Source organism: Bidens hawaiensis, unplaced genomic scaffold (genome assembly GCF_021521415.1).
Source record: "Bidens hawaiensis isolate Kalapana, Puna unplaced genomic scaffold, B.hawaiensis_p1.1 tig00031115_1, whole genome shotgun sequence".
NCBI classification, from domain to species: Eukaryota; Viridiplantae; Streptophyta; class Magnoliopsida; order Asterales; family Asteraceae; genus Bidens; species Bidens hawaiensis.
This window is the reverse complement of record NW_027505203.1, coordinates 230,923-246,004: the sequence shown is the minus strand read 5'-3', so window position 1 is coordinate 246,004 and position 15,082 is coordinate 230,923. Positions and strand designations below refer to the sequence as shown.

General features: G+C 37.7%; 1 long non-coding RNA gene across 1 annotated transcript; it reads right to left on the bottom strand.

The window, feature by feature from the left end:
* Window positions 1–13,961: 13,961 nt before the first annotated feature.
* On the bottom strand, window positions 13,962–14,878 carry LOC143611433 (uncharacterized). The gene is made up of 4 exons (XR_013149770.1): window positions 14,794–14,878; window positions 14,530–14,702; window positions 14,209–14,449; window positions 13,962–14,125 (listed from the first exon to the last, which is right to left on the bottom strand). It is a non-coding gene; the product is annotated as an uncharacterized LOC143611433 (long non-coding RNA).
* Between the last annotated feature and the right edge of the window lie 204 nt (window positions 14,879–15,082).

Below are 15,082 nucleotides of genomic sequence, written 5' to 3'. Positions count from 1 at the left end.
TTGATTTATTAAATTAGAAGAAAATTATAAGATTGAAAGTTATTTATGGAAAATGGTGAATTCAACTCTTTTTATATATTAAGTAGATTCTTAAACTTAAATGGCTACATTAACTATGTTATTAAATTTATTTTTGATTTATTTAATTGTTAAGAAAATTAGAGAAGTATAGGATATATTGGAAACAAAGAGAATAGATCAATAGAGAAGGGCCATGTGGACCCAATCTCAATTGTTTTAATAGTATAGTAGGATTATGCTGCAACGTGTCCTGTTAACCAAACACCCAAAAAAACAAAACCCGGTCTATTTTTTATAACCCACAACCAATTCCACCACTCATTTTTCTCTCTAACCTCCCGATGAAGATACGAATCCTAATTTCGCCGTTCAGATTCAACATCGAATCTCTACAGTGTTTACCAACAATTGTTTAGTCTACTATGTTTTTCTTCACTTCTAAGGTTATTGATGTCTCCAATCGGTTCGATTCTGTTCAATTGATCGTTTCTCAGATCGATTCTTCAATGAATATATTAAAGGTAATTAACAATCCATTGTTGCACATAGAGTTAGTTATTTATTATAATATCCGATGAATCTATTCCGGCCAATTTGTTATACGAATATTTTATGTTTTCTGAGATTTTCCGGCCAATTTCTTATTGTTTTGATTAGTGAATATTATAAAGTGAATATCCGTCCAATTTCTGAATTTGTTTCCGTCTAATTTTTTATTGTTTTCTTTGTTCAATTCTTAAATTTTCCGACTAAACTGTTTTTATTGTTTTGTTTTCTAAATATTAAGAATTGAATTTCTGTCCAATTTCTGATATTTTTTTCCATCCAATTTGTTATTGTTTTCTTTAATAAATATTAACAAACATAATTTCCGTCCAATTTTTTTATTTTTTTCCGGCCAATTTTGATTCAGTTATATCAAAAAACAGAAACTTCGAATTTTGTTACATATATAATATTGATGTTTAATTTAATATTCCAGAAATATTAATTATAAATTTTCTAATTTTTTATTAATATTTATTGAATTATAAATTTACTAATTTAATAAATTATAATAGTGATCTTTAAAATACTTATTAAAGTATAATATTGATTTTCCAAATATAATCTATTCTAGAATTTTCTATAAATAATAATGTACGTTAAGTTAATACGTTATTATTCTAGAGTTTTATATAATAATAATAATAATAATAATAATAATAATTGACCTTTTTACTATAATTTAAAATTCAAACTATATTTAAAGTTTTGACTATAATAACGATAATTAAGGAAATAATTTATGTTTTTTATTATTGTTATTATTTGATTCCTAAACTAATCAACGTATTGTTGTTAAATATTAACTGATTTTGATTAACCTTAAATATTGAAATATAAAATTTATTATATAATAATACATTCTAATAATACGTTTTGAATTGGACATAAATATTTACAATAAACCGGTTTATTATATTCAAACTTATGTTTAGAAAGTTTTTATACATAATACGTTTACCAAGATTAATATTCTCTACATCCTATTATATAATATCTAACTAATCACATAATCCTTTATCATACTTTTAATAATCATATCTTCTGCAACAATGTAAGCTCCTACCCTTTTAATAATTGTTTTTATGTTTCAAATATTTAACTGTTTTATATTTTAATTGTATTCATAGGACAATGGAAGGTCAAACCTTTACCATGCTAAATGAAATCGATGTTCTCAAAAAATCACCATCAACTCTTAAGGTTAGAGTTCTAAGACTTTGGAGCATCAAAGATAACAAAAATGTCAACGAAGATTTTTTGAACGAGATGGTTCTAATAGATGAAGATGTAAGTATCTATTTTTAAATCTGTATATATGTTACAGATTCTACACTTTTTATATCTTATTTATTGATTGAGTTGTAATTCTCATAAATATCTTTCGTTTACAAACAGGATATCTTTCGTTTCAAAAGATTCTTGAAGGAAAGCCCTACTTTGACTATTGTTAATCCTAACGTTGGTCTAAATGGATCCAACTACCGAGTGATTGACTGTTCCAAAAAATTAGTGTTGGGACCAAACACACATGTCAATCCATGTCAAGAGTTTGAAGGTCGCATGTTTGGTTTCAAAATGATTTCATTTGAATCAATAATCAATAAAAAAATTTCTTTAACATCCACTGTTGGTATAATACAATTTTTATTGAAATAAATTATTTTATAATTTTAGCCTTAGATTTCCAATAAACCTGTTTATTTTTTTTTATTTTCTTTGTGTTAGATATTATTGGTCACGTGGTTCATGTCTTCAAGATCAATGCTTTAAACGTCAAGGACAAAAACAAGCGTACAATGGAGATATGTGATTTAAGGTATGTCTATTTACACTACCATTTGGTGACATAATTTAGTTAATAAATTTTATATTGTATTTAACACTTCTCTTATTTCAGTGGAAATTGTGTATATCTCACACTATGGGATCATTATGCATCTGAGCTCTCTAAATATGCTATTGAACATTTTGATGAAGGCCAGTGTAACATCGTGAAAATTTCGAGTTCAAAGTATCAACTTTCCAAAGCCTAGGGACTAAAATTGCCAAATTCCAAACTTGAGGGTTTAAAATGAAAAATATTATTTTCCTGACTCATCGCGCTACGCGATGAGTCAGAAGAAACCCATCGCGTATCGCGATGGGGCTGCCGACAGAATGTGACACGTGGCACACGGTGGCACTATGTTATGCCACGTGGCAACACTGCCGCCACGTGCCGCCACGTGTCGTAACGGCTGCCACGTGTCACACGTGGCAAGCCTATAATGGGTGACTCACTGGGCCTATATCGCGATACGCGATAGGCTGGCCCAGGGACCTATCGCTTATCGCGATAGGGTTCCAAATTTCGTCTATAAATAGCGGGCATGGGCAGCTCATTTCTGCACACCACACAGCTCTCTCTCACTTCTCTCTAACCTCTCTCTAAAATCCCTATGTTGTATACTCGATTTACCTCGTAAAACGTTCCATGATTCCTCGATAAACGTGTCCCGAGCCTTCGAATGTGTATTAAAGTTTCCTTGAAGATCTACACCACTTTTCACCCTCATACAACCAAGACGGTGATAGTTCTCAAAGTTTGTATCCTCAAAAAGTAAAGATTGGCAATTCTCGATTCGCGTATCGAGTAAAAGAGAAGAGGCGTCGAAGTGCTGCTCGAGTCCCTAGAGTTATCTATGCCAGTTAAGGTTAGGCGTAATGTTGATTTCAATATAATTGAATATTATATTCAAGGCTTAGGCCTTAAGTCGAGGGTATGCTCGATGCCTCGATAAACAAAAAGAAAACATAACAAAGAAATGAATGAGTAATGATTAACATATATATGTGTGTAAGTATATATGTATTCTTTGTTATAAAATGATTATTTATTGAATAATGAGTATTCATAAATAATAAAAGAAAAAGATTACGTTTCTTGGAGAAGAAGAAACGTCGGGTTTTCATATAAACTAAAGGTTTATAAACTAAAGGTTTTAAACAAGAGGTTTTCAAGTAAATACGAATTGAACTAGAGGTTCAATCGAGGATTGAGATATAAGACTAAAGGTCTTAAGCCGGATCATGTATCCGACTAACAAACATATACATGTATTTATACATCTCGAATCCCGTGTAAAGTTATGTTTATTTAATATTTTGAGTTCGTTTTAGTTCGAGTTTTGTTTATCTTTTATTAATTTAGGTTTTGAGTCAAGTATGTTATGTTTATCGTGTTTTTTATCGTTTGATGTCTTGCATGTTAAGTTTTAATTCTTTCTATCATTTCATGCGAAGATTATGTTCATATTGCTCGTCAATGACTACATGATTAGTACACTTAGAGTTTTGATTTGTTTTCATGTAGATGGTGGTTTGGTGGTCAAGGGAAAGAAGGTTTAGAAGGTTCTTTTCGTAGCTAGGAGTTCAAGAAAGATTTAGCGACGAACAAGCAACGAATAAACAACAATTAACAACAAAATTTTGGCAGCCACCAAAAAGGGGTGCGGCGGCCCGTGGAGGTGCCTAGGCACGGCGCCTAGGCACTCCTGTTCACACGTTTTGCAAAGTCCAAGCCCGGCTCGTTTTTATATATAATATCTTGCATTCGCAGCCGAACTGGAACTTGTTAGCAGCCGATTTTGATAGGAAACCAAGGTTTTGAAGGTACTTTTGAGGCTAGGAATCAAGGAAGATCATCAAGCTTTCACATGATTGTTCGAGGGTCGATTAAGACGGGGGTTCTTTCATTCTTTTTCATTGCCTTTGTTCATTAATCTTTGTGATGTCTATCTTGTTTTTGGTTTTAGATATTTATCTTTGATTAAGACTATGCTAGGCTAGACTTCATGTCTACCTAGGTTTGATGAACATGTTTGAGACTTGATTCTTGCTTTGGACTTATGTTTTGATTATGGTTTGTTAATTTAATAGTAAAAGACTTGATTTTGCTTTCATGATGCATATGAATATTTATTATCTTGATTGATTGTTAATTATAGCTTCACATGGATCTTGTTTTCTATTGATTGTGTTCTTTAGATCTTAGGGTTCATGTTTAATCTTTACTTGGTGTTTTGATTATTATGGTTGAATAGGCCTATTAGATCATAGAAGCTTGTTGATAGTTGGTTAGGGTTTTAAATGTTTTGCTAAATTCCAATAGTTGTAAGGTGAGGGGTTGTTCATGTGTCTTGGTCAATTGCATGCTAGGATAGTAGTGACAATATTCTTGCTTAATGCGTTGATCCTTGTTCATGATGTCATGTTAGTTTATCAAGTTATCTAGAGTCTTGTGTTTCGTAAGATTATACTATTAATTAACCCTATTTGATAACTTTACGGAAATCAATTCAACTGATTGCTTAATAATCTAATAAATGTTTGTTGGGATTTCATTTGATTCAGTCAAGGGTCCTTAGGGTTTTGTTAGATGAATATGTTTAGAAATCAGTTTCCATAATCATGTTATTTGTCAATTACTTGATGATTGTTGATACATGGGATTCTTACCTAGGTAGATTCCTTCTCTGATTGGTTTCGATCTTGTGTTTAATTTCTTACTTCTCGTTTACTTGTTTATTTGCTTTCTTATTTTAATCTTAGTTTAAAACCCCCCCTTTAAACATTAACAATAAATAGTCGTGTCGTAAGTTGAGTCTAATTAGTTACATTAACGTAATTTATAGAGTCCTGTGGGTTCGATATTCCGGACTTACTTAGCTTTAGTACAATTGACCGGTTCACTTGCCGGTGTTTTGTGTAGTTGAGTCTTAAGTCTAGTTTTTATTACTTGTTAATATAGTTAATATTTAATTGACTGTTTTTAGCACATCAACATCGGAAATATCCCAATATTCCCGACTGGTTATGTACCGACAAATCCACAACCAACCGAGACTTTCACTATCCAACCCATGGAGACACCACAATTCTACTCCCCCGGATACCTATCAAACTCTCAACCATCCGCGGAATGGATGAAGTACCTTGTTGAACAACAAGAGTGGCATACCGAAAGCTCCACTTCCAAGGAAGCCTGTTCCCAACCAACTCACTATGAAGGACCGTCTCGTAGGCCAAAGATGAGGGTAATGATGCCCACTGAAATCTTCGAGAAACTTTCAATTGAAACCACACAACCAATGGAAGAAAATGAACAAGAAGAAGAAGAGGAACCCATGGAGAAAGAACCTACGGAAGATGAGGAGTCTGATGATGAGGATCCCGAAGGAGACAATGAGGAAGACCTAGTAGAGGAGTCTGAAGAGGAGATGGAAGAAGAGCATCCAGAGGACCCAAGCGAAATATCAAGCCCAATGAATGGATTACTCACTTCCAATAATGCAAGCGATGGTTCTATGGACCCGTATGTCCAACACCTTGAAAATTTAAGGAACCAAGCTTCATCAAGCTTCCCACCATATCAAGGAGAGATTCCGTCAATCCAAGAGCAGGCTGACGAGGTCCGCAAACAGAATGAAGCCGCCAAGACCTATCTTTATCTTGCCTCCGACGGGACTTATGTTTCGTATCTTGAACCGCGAAACCATTATGAAATGTTGACGTTGGGTTACTGTGACCCACCTCCGCAGTATGGATACCCCAACATAATTCCACGATCGTACGAAGAACACCTGGATCGTGCGTTGCATGAGACCGACGATTGGAGGAAGAAGGCACATGAGGAAAAGAAGAAGAAGAAAGAAATCGGCAAGACAATCCTTCGAAAATGCAACAAGTTATCGAAGGTTGTGAAGAAATTTCTGAAAGACTGGAGATGGTAGCCATATGGAGAAACAATGTGTAATATAGTATTATCTGTTATGTGTAATAGTATGAATAAAGAACGTATGAAACGTTCCGATGTAATGATAGGACGAAGTTATATATATATCGTTGAAGCGTTATATATATATATATATATATATATATATATATATGTGTGTGTGTGTGTGTGTGTGTGTGTAATATGACATACATATCCTTTGATATGTAAATGTGAATAAATAAAAATATGTGTTTGAAAAAGAAATGTTGTACAAATTTCAGACCAAAAGAAAGAAAATGTCTGAACACAACAACAATAACGAAAGTGAGAACGTTCGTAAAGAAAGAGAAATGAGAAATAAAGGGAAAGATCCCGAAAATGAAAACGAACGAGAAGAAGATATACCCGAAAAGTATATGTCAAAAATTCAAAAGATGATTAAGCAAGCCGTGAGAGAGGAATCTGAGTGGAGATCTCAATCTCATCAATCCCGTCATTCCCGAAATATTAATCCTTCCGTTCATCCCTCTGTCCATCCATCTAAATCTATTAAATCCCGTCCGAAACCCTCTCGTGATGAAGAGAGTGACCATGGGTCTAATGCCAACGAAGGTATTAGACAAAAGTTTAAAATAATGAAAGTTAGTGGGTGTACTTTCAAGGATTTCAAATACTATGGACCAAAAGAGTTCCATGGTGATAAAAGAGCCATCACAACTGTGAGGTGGCTCGAGGAAATGGAGACCCTTGTTATTACAAGCAAGTGTTCCGAGGAGGAGAATATACAATACTCCGCTCTCATGTTCAAGGGTGAAGCACATGAATGGTGGAATGCTCTGTTAATGAGCAGAGGAAGAGAAAAGATGTATAGTCTAAGTTGGGAGGAATTTAAAGCCATGGTGATGATGAAGTTTTGTCCGATGCATGAAACCGACCAAATGCAAACCAAATTCCTTAATCACAAGGTCGTAGGGACAAACCTCCGAGAGTACAACACCAAATTTCTTGAGTATTGTCGCTTGGTTCCCCAGCTGGTTAACCCTGAATCCAGCAAAGTCACACGTTATATTTGGGGATTGCCGCGGGAAATCCGTGACATGGTGAGGTCTCACCTACCTCAAACCGCTGACTCTGCAATGGATTTAGCCGGTTATTTAATGGGCGGCCTAGTCCGCAACAAAGAAGAGGACAAGAAGGTGACACCAATGAATGCTCAAGGAAAAACTGGTGGAAGCTCCAACTTTAGGGGCAAAGGCGTAAACCGAAGCAAATCTACGCCGTGCAAGACTTGTAGGAGGTACCACAAAGGCCGATGCAATTTCGCCCCATCTCCTAAAGTCTGTGAGTCCTGTAATCGTATGGGACATGATGCTGCGAACTGTTGGAAGAAGAGAATGACTTGCTTTAACTGCAAGGAAACGGGCCATCTAAATTGCACCTCATGTAACCAGAACTCACATTTTGAGAACTTTGCGTACAATTTCTCGGTCCTTAGGATTTCAAGAAACGTTTGCAAATGAATTTCATGATCGGCCTTTGACTTAGAGTAAATAAGTATGTCTTCGATGAAGACGATAACAAATTTATCTAAGTAAGGCTTACAGATTCGATTCATCATATCCATGAATGCGGCTGGAGCATTAGTGAGTCCAAACGGCATAACCGTGAACTCATAATGTCCATACCTTGTTCATAAAGCAGTTTTTGGAATGTCTTCGGATTGAACCTTGAGTTGGTGATAGCCGGAACGAAGATCGATTTTAGAAAAATAGCTAGCACCTTGAAGTTGGTCGAAAAGGTCATCGATACGAGGGAGTGGTTAACGATTCTTGATTGTAACTTTGTTTAATGCACGATAATCGATACACATTCGCATGGATCTGTCCTTCTTTTTGACGAATAGGATTGGAGCTCCCCAAGGCGAAGAACTCGGTCTAATGAAACCTTTCTCCAAGAGTTCGTCGAGTTGTTTCTTCAACTCCTTTATTTCAGTCGGTGCCAAGCGATATGGAGCTTTGGCGATCGGAGTAGTGCCGGGAATAAGATCGATCCTAAACTCTATTTCACGATCAGGAGGGATTCCAGGAAGTTCATCAGGAAAGATGTCAGAAAAGTTAGAAACGAATAGGAACGTCTTGGATTTGTTTTGGCTTAGATTCTTCAGTGAAGTAGGCCATGAATGCGAGGCATCCTTGATTCAAACATTTGTTAGCCCTAATCATAGAGACTATGCTAACTTGGCCAGCGTCTTTGTCCCCTTTAATTCGAATTGTTCGTTTATCGGTGGCTTGAAGTTCAATAGTTTTGCTATTGCAGATGATACGGGCTTGGTTATCAGATAACCAATCCCTACCGAGTACAATATCAAAACCAGCCAAACTCATAGGTAACAAACATATAGGTAAAAGATAACCAGCTAGAAGGATTTTTCCGTTTTCAAGGGCTTCAGAGATCTTAATGATTTCGCCACTAGCAGTCTCGACGCTTAGAGTTTTATTTAATTTAGTTAATGGTTCGTTTAATAGATTACATAATTTATAATCTATGAAACTTAAGTTTGCACCAGAATCAAACAAAACTCTAGCATATATGTCGTTGACTAGAAACGTACCAGTAACAGTTTCCGGCATGTCGGCGGCCCTTTTTGTGTCGAGCACGAAGACTCGAGCGTTTCCTTTCTTATTTTGACCACTTCCACCCACACCACCAACAGCAGGCTTGTTCTTTGGGAATTCGAAACTCAGATGGCCCATTTCCTTGCAGTTAAAGCAAGTCATCCTCTTCTTCCAGCAGTTCGCCGCATCATGTCCTGTACGATTACAGACTCACAGACTTTCGGAGATGGGGCGAAATTGCATCGGCCCTTGTGGTATCTCCTGCAAGTCTTGCATGGCGTTGAGTTGCTTCGATTCACGCCTTTGCTCCTAAAGTTGGAACCTCCACCAGTTCTTCCTTGAGCAGTCGTCGGGGTCAATCTCTTGTCATCTTCCTTGTTGCGGACCATGCCGCCCATTAAGTATCCGTCCAACTCCATAGCAGAATCGGCGGTCTGAGGCAAGTGAGACCTTACCATGTCGCGAATTTCTCGCGGCAGTCCCTAGATAAAACGTGTGACTTTGCTGGATTCAGGGTTAACCAGCTGGGGAACAAGACGACAGTACTCTAAGAACTTGGTGTTGTACTCCCTAAGATTTGTCCCTACGACCTTATGGTTAAGAAACTTGGTTTGCACTTGGTCGGTTTCGTGCATGGGACAAAACTTCGCCGTCACCATAGCTTTGAACTCCTCCCACGACAAGCTATACATCTTGTCTCTTCCTCTACTCATTAATAGCGTATTCAACCACTCATGTGCTTCACCATTGAACATCAGGGCAGAGTATTGAATCTTCTTTTCCTTGGTACACTCACTTGTAATCACAAGTGTTTCCATTTCCTCGAGCCACCTCACGGTTGTAATGGCTCCTTTATCACCATGGAACTCTTTCGGTCCATAGCACTTGAAATCTTTGAAAGTACAACCACTAACTTTCAACTTCTTAAATTTTTGCCTAATACTTTCGTCGGCATTAGACCCATGATCGCTCTCTTCATCATGAGAGGGTTTTGGACGAGATTTTATAGATTTACGAGAGGGATGAACAGAAAGATTATGAGATTGAGAATGTCTAGAATGACGAGATTGAGATCTCCACTCAGATTCTTCTCTCACGGCTTTCTTATTCATCTTTTCAATTTTGTTCATATATTTCTCAGGAATATCTTCCTCATCCCTTTCATTTACATTCTCGGGGCCTTTACCCTTATCGTTTATTTCTTTTTCTCTCTCTTTACGAGCATTCTCGTTATTGTTGTTGTGTTCAGACATTTTCTTTTCAACTTAGTCTGAAATTGTACAACAAAACATACATTTTATTTATTCACATAAATATATATCAAATGATATATATTTTTCATATTACACATATTTATATATCGTTAAAACGATATATAAATGGTCCTATCCATACAAAGAGAACGTCTCATACGTTCTTTTATTCATACATATTACACATAAAAACTATTTTACACATAGTTTCTTCATGAGATCACCATCTTCAGTCTTTCATGTATTTCTTCACAGCTTTTGACAACTTGTTGCATTTGTGAGAAAGTTTTTCACCTATGCTTTTCTTCTTCTTCTTTTCCTCATCCACTTTCTTTCTCCAGTCATCAGTCTCATGGAGAGCGCGGTCCAAATGCTCTTCATAAGATCGGAGAATCACATCAGGGTACCCATACTGTGGTGGCGGGTCACGGTAACCCAGCATCACCATTTCAAAATGGTTTCTTGGTTTAGGGTATGAGACGAAATCCCCATTGGATGACATGTAGAGATAGGTTCTGGCGGCTTGATTTTGTTTGCGTATCTCGTCGGCTTGTTCTTGGATGGAGGGAATCTTTCCTTGATATGGCGGAAAGCTTGATGAAGCCTGGTTTCTTAGTTTCTCGAGGTGTTCAACATACGGGTCCATGGAACCATAGCTTGCATCATTGGAAGTGAGTGATCCATTCATTGGACTTGGGTTTTCTGGATGCTCTGCTTCCATCTCTTCTTCAGTCTCCTCCACCGGGTCTTCCTCACTATCTTCCTCAGAGTTCTCATTATCAGATTTCTCTTCTTCTTCCGTGGGCTCCTCTTCCTTCATGAGTTCCTCTTCCTTATCTGGCTCACCCTCTTCCATTGGTTGTATGGTTTCAATCGAAAGCTTCTCGAAGATTTCAGTAGGCATCATCACTCTTATCTTTGGCCTATGAGACGGTCCTTCATAGTGGGTTGATTGGGAACAGACTTCCTTGGAAGTGGAGCTTTCGGCATGCCACTCTTGTTGTTCAGCAAGGTATTTCATCCATTCGGCGGATGGTTGAGAGTTTGGTAGGTATCCTGGGGAGTAGAATTGTGGTGTCTCCGTGGGTTGGACAATGAAAGCTTCGGTTGGTTGTGGATTTGTCGGCACATAACCAGTCGGGAAATATTGTGGTATTTCCGATGGGTATGTTGGTCCTTCTGTCGGTTGATACATTGGCATAGTTGTTGGATGATAGCTCGAGTGCCTTGGTGCCTCAATGCTTGACTTCGGTGGACTATCAGGGATGTCGATTGGGTAGTGTTGACTTCCGGGGTAATATACAGGTTTGAATGGGTCGTGTTCCACGTCTTGATTGAAATAGGCTTCATAGTATCCTTCGCTCATGTTATCTTCAGGGTATGGTTCGGCTATTCCGGCTTCCTTTGCCTTGCGCACGTATTCATCCATGTAAGCTTTGAACGACATCTATAAATAGGGGTGGTTTAGAGTGTGGAGTGGGAAAGAAAGGTTACCAGCCTATCTTATCCCTAAACACATAAGCAATTAATTCCTATACTTGGATCGAAGCTTGGGTATTGTTTTATGATACCCAATTCGCTAAGATCGATGGCTCTGATACCAACACTTGTCACACCCCAAAACACGACCTAGGAGTATGACAACTATGTTGGTACCATATTTGTAAAATAAATCAGAGTTACGTTTATTTGCGGAAGACTTTTAAATTTCAAGGATCGAAAATGTAATATATTTACAAACAAAGACGGGATCATAAAGATTCCGTTTAAGTTGTACAAATGATTATGTATTTAATATTTACAAAACCACCACCGTCATATATATATGTTATTCAAAAAGGAAATCCGAGCCATCGGATATATCAAAGCACTTCGTCTCATCCAAGTGCTATCATTGTTCACCTGCAAAATGTAAGAAAATACGTCAGCAACGAATGCTGCTGAACACGCTGACGCAAAAATATTTCTTTTACTTAATTACCCCTCGAGGCTACGCCTGCCTAGGCCCAACATGGCTTAGGGATAACTTAAGTCAAATAACACATTATAAACTAGAGCCTCTACACTAGGTCACCTCACGATACACCGCAGCGTTCGACTTCAATTAAGTAACCATAAATATACACATAGGGTCGTACTCCCTGCAGCGGAGCATCCTACGACCAAGAGTGGTGCGATCATGCCCATACATCGCATAGTACCACCTATGTAAGGATCCAGACATATGTATATAACAGCCTGAAGGCTAGGTTCATACTCATAGTCATAATGGTTTTAGGAACACAAAGTTCCTTGTAAATAATTTCAGATAACAACTAGACTCATTTTGAAAACAAGTTTAAAAGTTTGGGGGCGTATTCACCTTGTCTTTTTAGGATCGGCTTCACTCACCGTCCAAGGGTCTTTCCCTTTCTTCTACCTCGAACCTATAGTTACGAGTGTAAATGTTTGTTAGTCGGATACACGATCCGGCTTAAGACCTTTAGTCTTATACCTCAATCCTCGATTGATCCTCTAGTTCAATTCTTTATTTACTTGAAAACCTCTTGTTTAAAAGTAAATTTATAAACCTTTAGTTTATATGAAAACCCGACGTTTCTTCTTCTCCAAGAAACGTAATCTTTTCTTTTATTATTTAAGAATACTCTTATTCAAAAATAATAAATTCATAACAAATAATATACACATATATAATTACACACATATATATGTTTTTCAATATTTAATACTCATTCATTTCTTTGTTATGTTTTATTTTCGTTTATCGAGGCATCGAGTATACCCTCGACTTAAGGCCTAAGCCTTTGAATATAACATTCAATTATATTGAATTCAACATTACGCCTAACCTCACAATGGCGTAGGGGATGCTAGGGACTCAAGCAGCACTTCGACGCCGCTTCTTTCTACTTGACACGCAAATCGAGAATTGCCAATTCTTCAACACTCGAGGATACGAACTTTGAGAACCACCACCGTTTTGGTTGAATGAGGGTGGGAAGTGGTGTAGATCTTCAAGGAAACTTTGATACACATTCGAGGGTTTCGTGGCACGTTTATCGAGATAACGAGACACGTTTATCGAGGAAATCGTTTATAGTTTTAGAGAGATAGTAGAGAGATGTTAGAACACTGATTTGGGATGCCTGGAATGAGATCCCTTAGCCGTTATTTATAGACGAAATTTTGGACCCTATCGCGATACGCGATAGGTCCCTGGCCAGGCCTATCGTGTATCGCGATATAGGCCTGATGATGCAACAATATAGACCTGCCACGCGTCGACACGTGGCAGGCGTTGTGACACGTGGCGACACGTGGCGGCAGTGTTGCCACGTGGTGACACGTGGCAGCACCTGGTGCCACCGTGTGCGTGTCACAAATTGTCAGAAGCCCCATCGCGATACGCGATGGGGTTCTCTTCTGACTCATCGCGTAGCGCGAAGGGTCAGGAAAACCAATTTTTCATTTTCAACCCTCAACTTTGGAATTTGGCAATTTTAGTCCCTAGGCTTTGGAAAGTTGATACTTTGAACTCGAAATTTTCGTGGTGTTACATCCTTCCCACCTTGAAACAAATCTCGTCCTCGAGATTGCTTACAAGAATAGTTGGGGGTATTTCCGTTTCAAAGTAAACCTTGTCCTCAAGATCTCTGCAACGCAAAGCTGCTACTGTTGATTGAATGGAGTGGAGCAACTCTCGAACAACACTGATGCGGCAGAACTGCTGGTTGTATTCCATTTCAGCAATAGATTCAGGTTCGTTAAACGCCCCACTAAAGACCCTAGGAGCATCTCTTTCTAATGCTTCAACAATGTAACGAGCTCCCTTCTTTTTACCATTTGCCCTCTTACTCGCATCTCGCAGAAACGCCATTCACATAAAGGAATTCCAAAAGAGAGGATGACGCAGTACATCTGACACCTTTGGCCTGACAAATGTATGTATCATAAAAAAAATGCTAGTAAATATATATAATAAACTTACTTGCAGAAAAATATGAAAAAGTTGTACCTGAGTCGAGGTTCAAATTATACCAATCGAGAGACGAGATCCTTGGCTTCTGGAACGTGTTCCACCAAGGAGAGATTGACTACGTTGCCATCGGCCACATTGTTTTCGCTTTCACCAAACGGATGTTTTCCTCGAGTCAAAAGAAAGAAGAGAACGCAGCCTAAATTAAACACATCCATGGCCGGCGTTTAGGGCAAATTAAGAATTTGTTCAGGCGTTCGCCATCCTGGCGTTCCTGAAACTGACAACCCATAACAAAAAGTGTTGTAAATCAGCTAAAAATATCTAAAAGAATATGATGTAACAGTTGACGTTAGTTACCAGTATCATCAGATCTTAATGATGTCTCACCCTCAGCAAGGCACCTGCAAGTACCCACAACAGAAAGCCGGACAATATTGGTTTGGGCTTTATATATCAAAACGTGGGAAGGGTTCAGATCCCCGTAAATAATCCTTTGATCATGCAAGTGTTGAAGGCCATCAACAATGTTCCTACGAAACAAACAAACAAACAACATTCATACATAAATACAGGTACAAAAGAAAAAGGCCCAACAAACACTTCCATGAACCGATCACTCACCTCATCAAGCCCAACAAGTAAGGTTTAGGGTATCCGTTTTCCTCCAACAAGTCCGCATAGATCCATTCGTTCTTCACCAACAGATTATCAAAACCTTCCCATCTCCGTTGAAATTCTCCATCAGTATTAAATCAACCAACAGATTATCAATTTGCTAGCACCATATATACAAACAAACAAAACATTAAAACCTTCCCATCTCCGTTGAAATTCTCCATCAGTATTAAATCAACCAACAGATTATCAATTTGCTGGCACCATATATACAAACAAACAAAACATTAAAACC